Source organism: Lucilia sericata, unplaced genomic scaffold, assembly GCF_015586225.1.
Source record: "Lucilia sericata isolate MDLA Ls3-8-SP2 unplaced genomic scaffold, ASM1558622v1 Contig000169F_arrow, whole genome shotgun sequence".
NCBI lineage: Eukaryota > Metazoa > Arthropoda > Insecta > Diptera > Calliphoridae > Lucilia > Lucilia sericata.
Window position 1 is genome coordinate 506,976 of NW_023994198.1, and position 15,237 is coordinate 522,212.

The 15,237-nt window shown below is 29.9% G+C and overlaps 1 long non-coding RNA gene across 1 annotated transcript; it reads left to right on the top strand.

Moving 5' to 3' along the window:
- Positions 1-13,356: 13,356 nt before the first annotated feature.
- LOC119601492 lies at positions 13,357-14,460 on the top strand. Its single transcript, XR_005231236.1, has 4 exons — positions 13,357-13,498; positions 13,559-13,603; positions 14,037-14,133; positions 14,202-14,460. It is a non-coding gene; the product is annotated as an uncharacterized LOC119601492 (long non-coding RNA).
- Positions 14,461-15,237: the final 777 nt, after the last annotated feature.

Sequence of the window (15,237 nt, forward strand, 5' to 3'; positions counted from 1 at the left end):
CGCTTATAAAATGTTAATAACTGTTTGAGGTTTTTCGACATTTTTGACATAACACAATCCTGTTTAATTAGGCTTTATTTACTAATGTAAAAGTAAAAGTAAAAGTTTTAAGTTATAAAGTAATTCAGTTATTTCATATTTAGTATATAGTTCTCTAATTATAAATAATATTTAAGTTAAATTTAATTTTAATTTTTTAGGCAAGGTAATATAAAGTTTAGATAGTCGCTTTTCTTTCTTTAGCCGTTTCTGCTGATGTCTGTAGCGTACAAATATGTCCGATCTTTACCCATTAATTGACTAGGAATCATTTTCTGAGCCTAATAAGCGACGTTCAACACAAGCCAACCCTATTTTAATAGTTTTCTGATTATAAGTACAAATTCAGCTATATTAGCTATAACGTTCATTTAACTTCTAACGAAAACACAAATATTAAAGATATAAGGTGTCCAAATGAGGTGTGTGGAACCAAAGAAAAACCGCTTTATATTGATATTTATTGAAATTTTGTCTTATCAAAAGCACTCAACAAATATAATTAAATGACGCCATTAACTTAAGTAGTTCCACTAAAAATGGAAATAGCTGGCTTTTTTATACACCTAATAATATACAGTTATATTTGACAAATGTTATATTTATTTAGATTTTTTTTATTAGAAAAATGTTTATTGCACAGATATGTTGCAATATAAAAATATTGCGCAAATTAACTTTTCACACTGATGTAAAAACAAAAGACAAAGTTTTAACATGTTACAAGAAAAAGCTATTACAAATTCTTGTTTTTACTTTGTCATGACTTTACAAGAATCTTTATTTATAAAGTTGTACTGTTGCATTAATCTTAAGAACAAACGAAATCTTAGAAGTTTTTAAAGGATATACGAATGTATAAAAAGATTTTTCAACAGGGTCATATGGGTGATGAAGATAATACATAATACTAACATGATAAACTAAACAAGAAAATTCTTTTATATTTACTAAGGGCCTTATTCACAACAATTTACAAAAGGTTTAAAAAACAAATTTTCATACAAAATTTGTTCTATAAACATTTTATAATTGACTTGCATATCTTGGGTGCTTCGCTACCCTAATTTAAATTAAATACATACAAAATTTTGTTTACTTTCATAGAAAATAAAAATTGATTAAACATTTTTTTCAGTTTTAGTGTTTCAGTTTTATACGTTCAATTCACGTGATTAACTTCGAATTCAGTAAGAAGCTTGTACTTTTAGTTTCATTCGTTTAGCTTCCACATTATAGAAAATTTCGAAAGTACTATTTGAGAAAAGTACTATAAAATACCCCTAATATATTATCATTTAATCAAAAATTTTATGCTTCTGTGTTCAATATTATATACAATTCAAAAAAAAAAAATTTAATGAATGAAAAAGTACCAAAAGTCCATTTCAGTAGATTCTCATTCACTAAGGTCCCTACATTTTAAATTATATTTTCAGTGAAAATATCAAAAATTACCATCGGAAAAACCAAAAAAGAAACAAAAATCTCTCTCAATAAATTTTCATTTAATAAGGACCGTGTGTTCCGGTTAACCATTATAAAGAATCTAAAAGGTACCATTTGAAGAATACGAAAGTACCAAATAGTTCCCACTTACAGAATATTATTCAGTCAAGACCATGTATGTTAAAATGAATGTTCCTAGGTTGAATATTTTAGAAAATTAAAAAAGTACCATTTATGAGATAAAAAGTACTAAAAAGTTCATTCTTAAAGAATCTTATTCAATGAGGATCGTGTATGTTTAATAATCATGTGTTTTCAATTCATATTAAAGAACATACAAAGAGTATCATTTGAAGAAAGAAAAAGTACCAAAAGTGGAATAAATTTTACCTAAGTGGAAAGTACTAATAAAAAGAGTACAATTTTTCCCCTTTTCGTTTAGAAATATACTTTTTTGAGAATTAAGTTTACAAAATTTTCCGTATTTAAATCTATATATCACAGATAAAACTCAAACGATTCAAATCTGCATTTATTTGTTCCAGAAAAATAGTGCTTTCATAAAGTACCAAACAATTTACTCGAATTTGGTCCTATATAGGCCTTAGTACTCGAATTCCAAAATAATATACCAACAGCTTATTTTGTGTGAGTAAATAAACTACTTTTTCAAATTTTATAAAAATTGGCTCAATGAGTTTGAATGAAATTAAATTTCCCGTTTTTTTTCCTTTTTGGTACTTTTATCCCCAGTGAAATAGCAAAAATTTTATTACAATATATATCATAGAGTTAGTCCGTAATTTAATAGGAATAATTCAATAAACCGAAAAAGTTTTCTTAATGAGCTAAAAAAAGTACAATAAATACAGTTTTCTCCCTTACACACCGAAAAGGGACTGAATTTTAAAAAAGTAAGAAACAGGTGTCTCATAATTTTGGGAGATGTATCCAAAATATTTATAAAAATTTTATTATGTTAATTAGTTTAAAAGTTCAAAAAGGGCCACAAAAGGTACCAAAATCACCTTTGTTACACAAAGTACGAATTTAAAAAAAGAAAATACCAGACTACCATCTGCTCATTTTAAAAGTAGATACAGGTGCATTTATAATGTTTCTTGTATCACTAATATTAGGTAATATAATTAAGAAAACCTGTTTTACCCGTTTTTCCCCTTTTTTTACCCGTAAATGTACAAATTTTCAAAAATCCCTCCTTAGTGGATCTACGTAACCAAAAACACATCTACTGTCAAAAGTTCATGATTCTAGGTTCAGACGTTTGGGCTGTGCGATGATGAATCAGTCAGTTAGTAACGCTACTCTTTTATAGATTTGTAGATTATGAGAATGACCCTAAAAGTATAAAATAATTTGTTTTATACACCCTAATAATTTACTGAACAAAAATGTTTATAATTTTAAAATAAACTAGTTTTTAACAGCTAACAAAACGAAAATTTTGTAAATTTTTAAAGAAGGTGGAAGTTTATGCTTTAATTGTCAATCGTTGAGAGCCTATTATTTGGTTATTTCTATTTTTATTCTTTATCTGCTTATCATGTTTAATAGTAACAAGGCATTAAGTCTTCATTGTTTGTCATTTCAATTCAGAATTTTGCATGTGGTTGCTTTCAAATAACATGCACCGGTAATGAGAACAGCCTATTTGTATGCACAATCTTCGCAGGCAATAGCTGGAAATATTCACACTCTGTTAGAATGTTCTTGATGCTAGTGTGTTCTCATTATATAACACTTTTGCGTAGATTTCCACACATATCCCAGATATGTTGATAAAAAAATGTCTTTCTTATAGACACAGAGAGATTTGTTAGAGTTTCTTAAATATCTTCTAATAAACCTTTTATACATATTTATTTTTAACTTATTGCCAATTTTATTCTTTCCAGAAATTACAAAATAGTTTTCGTTCGACAACATCGATTTGCAAAAATCAAAATGTAATTGTTTTTAGATAATTGGAAAAACATGTCATGTAACCCCTACTATAATGAAATTGCTCAGTTTATGCAACATAATGCACTCACTCATGTGAATGTCAATGCAACACATGAATAGTAATTTTTCATTATCACAATCCAATGCCTACAACATGGTGCAGCATTAACATCATCGCTACGAACTACATATACAAGTTTTAAATCTTTAACATCTTATCAACGAAAAGCAATTATTCCATGTACATATGTATGTATATGTAGTACATATTCTTTGTTGAATTGTTGGTTGTATAATGTTCATGTCTTTGAGAAAAAATTGATGCATTATACTGCTTTTTACTAATTGTTTTCATGACACTATGTGTTTATGAAGTATTTATAGTCTACAATGTATTTTTACTGTTCAGTACGAAAATGAAATTCCTTTCTTTATGGCAGAGATTGTCATTCAATTAGCAATACACATACTTATGCCTTTAGTTTTCGTTAACTCCTTGATTGATAATACAATCTACTAATATTAAATTACAAGTTCTTGCTAAGTATTCACTTCATCACGTTTTATATTTTAATTAATAACATAACTTAATACACTAATAGTGTATTAAATTAATCAGATTTTTGTCTTATACGGTTTATTCGACAAATAATTATTTGAGGTTTATTTTAGCCGATATCTCAGATGAATATGTATTCCTAGCAATAAATAAACGAAGATTCATATCGAGCCCTTTTTGCAAAATGGACGTAAGCGACATGATTTTCGATTTTCGTTTTTTTATAGAAATCAAAAATTTAGGTCTATTAGCATCATCTGTGAAAATTTCGTATCTATAGATCCAATAGTTTCAAATTTACAAGAAAAAAAAAGACGTAAGTACACTTTTATTTTCTGTTTATGAATTTTGTAACAGCAAGGTGTCGGTTACGTCTAAATTTTCTTTTAAAATATATTAAATTTATAGAAAAATTTTGAACAAATTAACGTATTAAATTTGTTTGTGAATGAAATGCCACATATCTAAGTTTAATTGTTATAAAATATAATTATCACTATGTCATTGCAATTTATGTGCTGAAATTTATAACTTTTTATGCATTTAGTTCATTCCAATTACTAATTACATGGCATTTATATTATTACTATTTAACCAACTCTTATATTTGATTTTAAGTTTGTGGATTTCGGAAGGCGGACCTATATATGGACTCTTAAAGAATCGATACTTCCAGTATTTACTTATTTATTCGATATATGGCGAATTGTACTACCATGAATATATATTAATGTGGACATCTGGGTGATTTTCGGAATACGGCCTTTAACGAGGGATTTGGTCAATTGTGGACCGAGGTCTATAGAATTTAAACGCGTGATTAGTTTCGAAAACTTAATTTTTGAAAGATTTATTAACTGTAAACTTATTTTATGTATGAGGGGCATATGAACCCATCCTAAAACAACATCATACATCAAGTTTCGTTGCTATACTGATATTTTTAAGTCAGCTATGGTCATAAAGTCATTTTCTTAAAGAATCCATATATGGAGGCTAGGGTCAAATATTGCCTGATATCTTTGATACTTCCCAACATAATTTATATAATACTGACTTCTGCAAAATTTTATAGCTATTGTTACATAAACAACATATTTATTAATGTTTTAACTATATTCCGGGGGGCACTTATATGGGACTTAGGTGAAATCAAGAACCAATTTTGCCTATTTTTAACACCAAACAATATTTGTCATCAATGAGCATTTTTGGAGAATTTCATCGCTCTAGCTCCTAACGTTCGGAACCTATCCGATTTTCAACACTCAGACTGACAACGTATATCGCTAGATCATCTTAAAATCTTATAAAAAATATTTATTACACTCTTAAATGTAAGATATATACAAATTATATAAAGATATACGCAAAAAAATTATTTTTTTAAACAGAGAATTTAGACGTAACCGCCTCAACTTTGTTTATATCATAAAAATTTGTCTCGGTAAAAAAGACGTAAGCGACAAAAAAATCGGATATAACGTAAATATAAAATCGAAACAAATTGCATCTTATAGTTTAGATATAATAATATATGTTAACGGAGTTTTGCAGTAATGCTATGTCCTACTTCGAAGATAATTAAAAAAAATGCTCTCCTGTAAAATTTAGTTTTTGTCGTTTACGTCTTTTGTGCGAAAAGGGCTCGATATACATATATTGAATTTTGTATAAAATATACGTAAACTTTACTTCAAATAGTGAGTTTTTTAGTCAGTTAATTGATAGAAATTATTCGGTTATTTGAAATTTGTCAATTTTCATTTATTACAGCAATTAATCGACAAACATCTTTTTTGACTGTGGGTATAATAAATAGTAAAATTTCAAATGTGACGTATGAGTGTTATTTTATTCGACCCAACATTTAGAAAACACTCATACGCACCATCACACTATGTAACTATGTATTACCTTACTTTTTTACACAAGGTTTACGCGGGCACAAAGACGGACGTAGCTTTATCGAATCATGTTTATATAAAAGTCTTTTGAACCGTGATACTAGTGATTATTTGTGAATAAAGGACATTCAAGTCATTCAACTTTCATCGTTATACTAGTGTTTATTAGTGAATAGTGGACATTGAAGTCATTTTCTGAATTGCACCTTGTACCGGGGGGGGGGGGGGTTTTGTGTGCTAGAGTCAAATGAGACCAGATCATTACGAAAATCGACAGTGTTATTTATATTTATTCCAAACTTAGTTGTGCCGATTTTTGAAAGACAGTTGTATATTTGACGTAGTTATGATCTAAAAGGCTCAAATCGGAAGGTCAGGTTGTATGAAGGCTAGGCCAAAACTTGGGCCGATCCTTCTAAAATGTATTGTAGGGATTTATATTTATATAAGACTTATTTGTACTAAATTTAATCATGATACTAGTGTTTATAAGTGAATTGTGGAGATTCAAGATTCTGAAAGGGACTTTGTATGGGGTCTAGGGTCAAGTGAGTCCCGATCGAAAATCGACATAGTTATTTAGGTTTATATGAAACTTATTTGTGTCAATTTTCATCGTGATACTGGAATTTGTGAATATTCAAGTTATTTTTGGAAGGGGACTTTGTATGACGGCAACTGTCATATGAGCCCCGGTCATTAAAAAGATCGGCTGTAGCATTTAGACTTATGTAAAACTAAGTTTTGCCAATTTTTGTTGAAATGCTAGAACATTTAACATTATTATAATCAAAAAAGCCCTATTCGAGGGGGTGCGGTTGTATGGGAGCTAGGTGAAATAATGGACCGATTTCAACAATTTTCAATAGCGTTCGTCCTTACAAATTTCATCAAAATTATCTTAAAAATTGCGACCTGTAGCGTGCACACAATGTTTACATGGACACACAGACGGACGGACATAGCTAAATCAACTCAGAAAGTGAATCTGAACCGATTGGTATACTTTAAGGTGGGTGTAGGATCAATATTTTTGTGTGTTAGAAACATCAGCACAAACGCATAATAATCTCCGCACTATAGTGGTGTAATGAAATTTCTAAAAATATTATCTTGATAAATGATGAAAATTTAAAAAAATTAAAATAATTTACAAACTCAATGAAACATTACAAGCTATGTACAATGTATATTAATGCTGCTACAAAATCTAAATTTCTCTTGTCCCCGCCTTAAATGAAAATTTAGTTTGTTCTATGACCGTGTCTTAAAATATTTGCCCTGACATCAATAGTTGGTGAGCTGAATTGGTTTTGTCATTTCGTCTACATAATAATATAACAGTTAAATGTTTCATTAAATTATTCTATTCTTAATGTGACAAATACACGCAAATTATGTTTATTTATCCATAAATTAACAATATGTCTATAAGAATAAAATTTCGTTTGGCTAATGAAGTTTCACCTTGATCTATCACAATAAGCTTTTTATCTTTAATTGATATGTATTGGCTTGCTTATTGAGAAATAAGCCAGTTGGAATTTTATATAAGACGTCGGTGCTGAATTTGTTAAACGTTTCCATCAATTTTCTTCTGACTACATTTTTTTCTAACCTGAAGTTACGGTACTGTCGGTGATTAACTCTTTAGTGGTTATTGTAGAAGTTTTCGAGGCGGAGAAAAAGAACCAAGAGGAACAACACTATAAGGGTCTAGAATAAATTTAATTTCTGATAAAAATGACAATATGAAATATTCTTCATACATACATTTTAAATAAATTATGCAATATACCTAAATTAAAACACTGCTATACGTATTACATATATACATACATATGTATGTAGAAGCATATATAAAACAATGTTGTACATTTTCGTACAACAACAAATTATTTATTTGTGGTCAGTAACAGAATTGTATCCCTCTCTCATAAAAACTTTATACTTAAATTTATACAATGTTTTTTTTCTCATCTTATTTTAAAGCAATCCATTACAAATGATGCGGTTACGAGTTGTTTAACAGCTAAAAAACATTTGCTGCATTTTACTTTCGCATTACATACTATGCTCATAATTAACCACATGTCATCACTAGTATTAACACTGTATGGATCTACTGTACGTGCATGTGGCTTTAGAAGATTTGGTTTTCGTACCACTGTTGATCATTTGTTAAAGTTGCTTGTTGCCATTTTTTTTGTTTAAAAATATATGTACTAAATAAGTATGTGGTAGAAAAAATTTTCAGGGTGGTGAAGTGCATAAAACGTGCTTGGGTTTAATTTATTATTTAATTTCAACCAGTCGTTGAAATAATATAATAAGTAAATAAATAAACATGCTTACGACTTTATGGTCCACAGTAACTAAAATGCTAAATTTAAAGTTTTTCTGTTTAAATCGTGCTTTTAATTTAATTTTGCACTATTAGTAAACAATTTTCTGAGGGGAAGTGATTCTGATTGTATTTTGTTTGGTATACTTTAAGGTGGGTGTAGGATAAATATTTTTGTGTGCATAATACTTTCCCCACTATAACGATGTAGGGTATATAAATAGTGGTTTCATCTTTTACTTAAATATATAATAGAAGTGAACATAACTGCGGGAAATTTGTATCAATTGATCTAAAAGTACCTGTCCCGTAATATCCCCCCCCCCCCGCCGGGGCAGGTTTCCTTGATGAAAGACCCTCACCTTGGTGTTTTGCAATGCCGGGGTAAAGATGTACTACCAGTACCTCTAGGCTGCCGGAACTATAAACTGGTGATGTTACTTCACTCCTCGGCTAGTCCTTGGTATGATTTGACATGGGGTCTAACCAGAGAACCACATAATCTGGTACTACGGGTGGTCAGTGCCCACAGGACTTATCCTGTCTGATCAGTTGGTTGAGTTTCTTTCGGGATCCACGTAGTGGCTATGGTTTAAACTTAAAGAGTAAGTTGCGGTTAAAAGACTGATGTACGGTGAAATCTATATTTCAGGATAAGTTCGGTGCTGTTGCAGAATGACAACAGATACCCCACAGAGGACTGACTGTGGGACTAAGCATTGAAAATGAATTGGTGTTAATTGTATATGATACTGGATGAACGTATGGGTATACGGGCCTTGCCAACCTAGAGCAAATGTGTCGTATGTTGTTCTTATAGTGTGTCGGATAAATAATAAGTGTGCTGGGTGATGTGATGGTGATGGATGAAAGGTATCTTATACAAGTGATACCATTGAATTTTCCTTCCTTGTCCAGATATATTCAGAGTAAACTCTGTTCGTACCAGAATTACCACATTGTGTCACTGTGAATATGAACAAAGTCTCGGTATATTTGATGGATTCGTACTTCGGTCTTCCGGTTACTTCTCTATGTGCTGTTGCCGACTCAACAGAGGTCATTCCATCAGCGTGGTTGTAAACGGAAGAGATGTTTAACATCTCGGAAGTTATGTAACGGGCAGCAATGGTTAGAGATTAGATAGCTCGAGCACACGAGCACTCGAGCAACGTGCACGTATAGTAGACCGGAAATTCCATATACGTAAATTGCCACCGGCATGTAAGAAGCACAATGGGGCGTTGGTGAGTCATTGCAAAAGCTCATCCAGTGGTTGAAAAAGACCACAGTGAAATAAGGCCTTCAAGGCAAGAGTTTACGAGAGACTTATCTCTCGATTGGTTTAAATGAACTGAGACAAAACAAGTTCAAGGTGATTTATTATAATATGGAGTTAGCAAAACAAGTTCAAGGTGATTTATTATAATACGGAGTTAGCCTAGGATGTGACAAATATTAAAAATTTTGTTTTAAGAAAATTTATTTAAATCTATTGATAAATACTCGAGACTTTTGGAAATGTTAAGTGACATGTTCTCTATTTACAAGTGTGTACTAACCCTTATATTTTAAAAAATTAACAATTACTTTAATCTTATGCAAAGTTTCGTGGCATGTCACATATTAAGTGTCACAACTAGAACCGGTCCCTATCACTTTAGAACTAGCGCGTGATAAGTTTCGTGTCAGTTCCCTTTCCCGCAGGGTAGATGCTGCAAAAATATCCCTCGGAATTCTAAAAATTTCAAATTATATTTAATGTATTTATAGCAATAAACACACCTCTCCGTAAGATATGAAGTATCTGGAAATTTAGCAACCATGAACTTTGTACATTTGCCCTTTTTAACTAAAACTAAAACTTTTTAGTAAAAAGAAGAAAGTTTTACAGCACAACTACATATACACTTTTAATATGTGCAAACGTTTATTTGTATCATATATGAATGTATGTATGTAGATGTTAACATTATATTTGTTTCTACACGTTTTGTTGTTCGTTGAAAAAGTGTTTCGAAATTGTTTTTTAATCGAAGAATTTTATAATTTCACTTTCATACTAGCATTTCTATTACGCTTCATTTCAACAAAAATAAAACGTGTTAGAAGGTTTTGTATTACTTTTGAGCGACATTTTTTCTAGAGCAGAAACAGCTGAATATATTGAAAATAATACTTTAAAAAAATCAAGAATAGTGTTTTTATTTTATACTTTAGTAATGCTCTAAAAGTCTACACCTAGGCCACTATCGGGCCTGTTGTGCGCTCCAATTCAAGAAAAAAAAAAAAAAAAAATTGTTCACTGAATGTATTATTTTTCCATGTTCAGAAACTCAGTTTCCTGGACGTAATTCCTAAGAATCTTCCAATCGGTGTTGGTTAAGAATGTTATTTCCGGAATAACATCACTTCCAAGATACTTGGATCTAACTTCGACGAATGCCTGACAATGGCAAAGAAAGTGCTCCAGAGTTTCACTGTCCTCTCCACATGCTCTACATTCGTCTGAATTCGCACGTCCAATTTTGTATAGATGTGCTCGTAATCCTGTGTGTCCACTGAGAATACGTACCATCATACTAACCTCAAACTTGCTCATTTTGAGAAGATTTCTCGTCTTGCTCTCATCAGGGTCACTGTACTTTGTCTGTGTACTTTGTTTTACTGACAAAAAGTTTCAAGAGTTTCTGTATTTCGTTGCATTGAAAACAATGATATTTTTCTCAGAAATATTTTCATATGAATACAAAAGTATCGATTTTATTGTTATACCCTCTACCAGCATTAGAGGTTTATATAAGTTTGTCATTCCGTGTGTAATATATGTCTGTTTAAAATACGCTCACTATAATAGGTGGAGGGTATTTGAGTTTCGACTCAGGCAAATATTACACTCTAAATTGTTAAATTAAATGCGCGAAATTCCTTTTTTAATATGGTAAACAAAACTGAAATATTCTGTGATACGGCAGAACAATAGTGAGTTTTAATTAAAACGATTGTGTTTAACAATAAATAAAAACCAAAAACACAAATATTTCCTTACATATGTATGTATAAACAAAATAATATGAAACATTGTAAATGTTTATTACAAAATTTAAATATTAACCAATAAAAGGACAACAGTAAAGTTACTTGAACTATGTTTAAATCGTACATAAATTAAATGATTCAATTTAAAAGTATGATTTATATGTTTTTATTAATTGATCAAATGTTTGTGAGAACAGATTTAAAAAGTTTTCTAATAGTGCGCTTACAGCAAATTTCCTAAAATTGAAATCAGTTTAAAATTGTATAGAACATTAGCGCCATAAATCAGGCTTTCAAATTCATATTAAATAAATTGCATTTGTGTGAAAGATTTAGGGAAATTTAGATTTATTGTAAATGTACAAAGTGAACAAATATGAATAAATACTAAATTAATTATAAGAAGATTTCGATACATATTAAATTTAAGAGGTTAAAGGTCAAAAAGTCAATGGCATATGGAACTTAGTATTTATATTATATGCGTGGTAAGTTTCATTAAAATCGGAGATGGTAAATACGACGGTTGTTTTAACATGGATTCTCCCCATATCAATGTTTCTTAAAACATTGAATTAGTTTTTGTTAATGAGTAATTTGCCTTACAAACAACATTTTCATTAATCCTTTGCAGAGAAAATTTGACAGTTAATACATTCATGTACATATGTATTTATCTATGTATGTACATATATGTATTATGAACAAAAGTATTTGCTAAATCACCAACATAAGTTGATAAATTTACAGTAAAATAATGAAATGGCTAAGTCATAAAACCATATCAATTCAAATAAAATTCATTTGCAAACAAACCGGATGATATATTACTGCCTAGTGTACGTACAAAAGAATATAAGATGAATGGACCACTGTACAATATGAAATAAATTAAGACAATTATTTGTAAGAATAAACATATTTATATAAACAGATTAATTTCTGTGTTGTTGATTTATTATTCTCATAATCATAAGAAATAGTACTGAATAAAAATCACAAATCTTACAAGAAATTAATTCTTAACTACTGAATATTCATTTACTACAAAAGCATTTAAATATAAAATATAATTTTTACACAACTTTTGCAATATAAAAGTTAAAGCTACATTATGGAACTTCCTTGAAATTAAACTATTTTTAAATCTCTTATCGTACAAATGCACATATGTGCCCAGCGAAAACTGGGTGATGACTTGTACTTACACAATCACTTACGTTTTAATGACTACTACTTACCGTCTGCATTACTTTTAAGTACTCCTATAATGACTTACATAAAATTAGATACCTAAGTACTTTATTTTAAGTTTTGGCATTTTATTTGCATATTTTATTGGATCGCACGCTAGCAACTGCTTTTTAAACACACAGAAAGAAAATAGTTTTTCTGTGTGAAAACCATTATTGGACGCACCACATGCAGTGGTGTTGTGAATACGACAGCAAACTAACGAAGAAGAAGTCCAGTATCATATTATACATCAAATGCATTTCTGCTAAATCTGCTCTACGACTTAAACAGCCGAACGGATTGAAGCACGACCGCATTGGTCATGGCAACATCCTACAAAAGATAGGCAGGCCAGTCATGGGGCAGGAAACAGAATACATTCTATCTACACTGAATTTTCATAGGTTATTCAAGACCACAATACCGACAAGGGATGATTGGGCCGCGAACACTGTCCTAAGGGACGACGAGATCTCAATCTATACTGATGGCTCAAAGTCAGAAAGGGGCACGGGATTGGGAATCTTTTCCGAAAAACTAAATCTTCTACTGTCTCTTCGAATACCTGACACCTGCACGGTCCTTCAAAAATTTCGAAAAATCGACTATACATACACTCAAAAAAGTTTTACATTAACTGATTGTAGTTTATCCAAAAAGTTTTCTGTAAAGTTAAAAATCAATGAAAATTCATTTATTTTATTGAAAATAATATTTTTTAACCTTTTGGATATGTTATTTAAACAACAAACTACAGAAAAAAATGTTTTTTTCTTTACAGTTAATATTATTGGTAATTATTTTTGTTTTTAAAAAATTAAAAAAAAACATTTCCGGTAAAAGTTTTAAATGCCAAAGAAAATAATACAATAATTTTAAAAAACACAATTTGTTATTTTTTTTATATAAAATACAGATTTATGTATATTTTAAATTGGCGTAATAATAGCGATATAAATGGTAAGTTAGCATTAAGTATGCATTTTATAAAAAATATTTTATAAAAAACGCCTGTTTTAGTTTCATCAAAGTCGTGAGTTCCTTATAATTGCATGTTATTTAAAGGTAAGATTTCTACATACTAATTCTTAATCCAATTAGAATATCTTAAGATTTTATTATACCCTGGACTATTTTACTGAAAAGTGTTAATGTTGGTGTTGATGTTTGCAATGCATCGACGTGGATTGTTTACTACATTCGTCCATCCGTCCGTCCGAGTGTCTATGTCACAAGATATTTTTATAAAATTTGCCAAAAGAGGTTTTCTTTGGTGTAAGGACTAAGATTATAAAAACTGTTTAAAATCGGGCTACCATCTCCATAAAAATGTCGTCCGAAACTGGAAATTAGAATTAACAATTTGACCCTCATAAAATCTGCAAAAATAAATTTATATAACCAGAACCAATCGGCTTCATTTAGTCGATCTAGACCGGTTATGCTTTTTTAAAACTTTGTTAATAGTACATTTTGATAAATATTCTTTATTTTTTAGATCTAGAAATCTTCTATATTCCTTTTTAAAATACAAGGTGAATGTCCAAAAACTTGCTACCAAATATAGAGGCTGATGCATTGACAGCTATTAAATCGTAAGTATGCATTTGTCACAAATTTTACATAATATACATATTTTATAAAAAAAATTTCATCTTTTTAGTTTCTTCAGATTCTTGTGCTATTTGTGTGCAATTTCACGTTGTTCAAGTACTAGAACTATCAATGGCCAAAAACTTGCTGTTAAAACGTTTCGGGATATCGGAGTAATAATATCATTTTAATCGATTTTTTTTAAATTGTTATTAGTCATTTGATGTGTTACCATATTATATGTAAATCTGTTATATTTATCATAATAATCGATTTTCTAAAGATAGTTCTTATATCACTATAATTAAATAAATACATATGTGCATAAATCCAAAGAAAAAGCAGTTAGTTTAACTTTACTGGGAGTTTGTTTTTTGTCATTAAAAACAACAGAAAATACAGTAGAAATTACTTTTTTGTAGGTAATTTTTTGTAAGTTAAAATAACTGAAATTTTTTTCATTTTTACTGTTTTTGTAGGTAAAAAATTGTATGTTGAAATTACTGAAAAAAACATTTCTTTCTACATAATTTGTTAGTTATAAAAATAACATTCAAAAATAATTGAAAAATTCTTTTGATTTAAATGAAAAGTTTGTAGTCCGTTTTTTAAATGATATTTCATTTGTTTAAAATGGCTTTTCAGTTGAATTTACGTACAAAATATTTTGAGTGTATATACTTGGACAGCCTTGCATCAATCAAGGCTCTTAATTCCAATGTTATTAAGTCGAAATGTCTTCTCAATTGTATTCAATCATTGGCACAACTGACACAACATCATATTGAGTTGATAAGGGTTCCAGGACATGAGGGCATCCGGGGAAATGAAATATCTGATGAATGTGCAACCAAAGTGTCGTCCCTAGACTTAACCCTTGCGCAAAAGGATATTCACACTCCCCTAATGACCCTATCAAAATTGATAGATGAATGGGCTTTGAGTGAGACCGAACTCAGGTGGTCAAATATCACCACTTGTAGAATATCGAGACTGCTCTGACAACAGATAGGACTTGGACTCTCTTATCTCTTAGTAACAACTCGATTAGGCTTCTAACTGGTATAATTAGTGGGCACCCAAATTATAGTTACTGTAGGAGTTGC